At 46.1% G+C, this 1,294-nt stretch overlaps 1 non-coding gene across 1 annotated transcript; it reads right to left on the bottom strand.

The window, feature by feature from the left end:
* Positions 1-798: 798 nt before the first annotated feature.
* Positions 799-870, bottom strand: trnaw-cca. Its single transcript has one exon. It is a non-coding gene; the product is annotated as a tRNA-Trp (tRNA).
* Positions 871-1,294: the final 424 nt, after the last annotated feature.

Genomic DNA, 1,294 nt, shown 5'->3' with positions numbered 1-1,294 from the left:
CAGTCAGTAGATGCAGATTACATACTGATACACGGGCCCCGATGACCTAGCTGTGGTGACAAGCTTGTGAAGATCTGAGTGCTCTTCTCCTGTCCTCTGTCTGGCTGCTGTGATCCGAATCATCAAACCTCTCTTCTCCGAGATAGGAATAAACTGGTGAAGGTGAAACACATCAGTTGCGGTGTGTCCCATGCGCAGGAGGCCCTGCAGTAATTCCCCAAGCTGTTTCACACAGCAGCATCCTCTTGGTGAATTTCGCTTGGCAAAAAAATCGACTGAACCAAATCAGTGTCCGCCACTGGATTTTACTGACACCGTTTATAAAATTCAGGCTCACCGCTAATGTGGAGAGAGGATGCCAGACTAGAGTTTCCGCTTCTCCTGTTGAATAAAGATAATTTTAACTGTGTGCAGTGAAAGAAAAGATTTGCAGTTGGTGGGAAACATTTCTATCTGAACTCGCTAACACTATCCTGATAGATTGAAACATAAAGCTGGGAGTCTCTGGATTATGTTGTAAAAATATCGGTATGACGTTATTCACACCGTGCTGTCACCAACTGAACGAAGCGGCTGCCCCGAGGGAGACGGCTGTGTTGAAATCCCGTGATGAAGTGGGGGAGCTGAGCATTTGCCAAAACAATGGGCACACCACCTCCCTGACACAGTGTTCACAAATCAAACTGACAGCAAAGCTTCACGTGTGATCAAAAGTTTCCAGAAAGAAGATTTGGCTCAACAGTAGTCTGGAGGGAACCGACTCCTTTCTTGATTTGAAATGTAAGAAGCTGATTTCAGTGAGCTTGACGTGATTCGAACACGCAACCTTCTGATCTGGAGTCAGACGCGCTACCGTTGCGCCACAAGCTCACGGATGCTATTTGATCGCTATTCATGCTTAAGGGAAGTGATCGCACTGGAATGATTTTACGTGATGAGTAACAACGGAGATCAACAGTTCATGTCTGTTCTGTCTCTCCCCCTCTCCTTCTTTCTCTCGAAACAATTTCCAACTCTACCTCAATAAAAAGCTGAAAGAACTGGGATGCTGTATATCAGAAACAAAAAACACAGTAGTTGCCGGTGACCTTTCTCTCGAACTGATGGTGATTGGGAAAACGTTGGTATATATGCAGGAGATAGCGTGGGAGGAAGGCGGATGCAGTAAATGAGAGATCAGGACAGACCCAAAAGCGAGGGAAGAACTGTTGGACAGGAAAGGGAGTTGATAACGATCTGCGTGGGAGGGTGAATGGAGAGTGTTCGTGGCTAAGAATAGGTAGTGTGTAATGAC

Source organism: Chiloscyllium plagiosum, unplaced genomic scaffold (assembly GCF_004010195.1).
Source record: "Chiloscyllium plagiosum isolate BGI_BamShark_2017 unplaced genomic scaffold, ASM401019v2 scaf_85436, whole genome shotgun sequence".
Lineage (NCBI taxonomy): Eukaryota > Metazoa > Chordata > Chondrichthyes > Orectolobiformes > Hemiscylliidae > Chiloscyllium > Chiloscyllium plagiosum.
The sequence above is the reverse complement of the archived record's forward strand: the minus strand, read 5'-3'. Positions and strand labels throughout refer to the sequence as shown.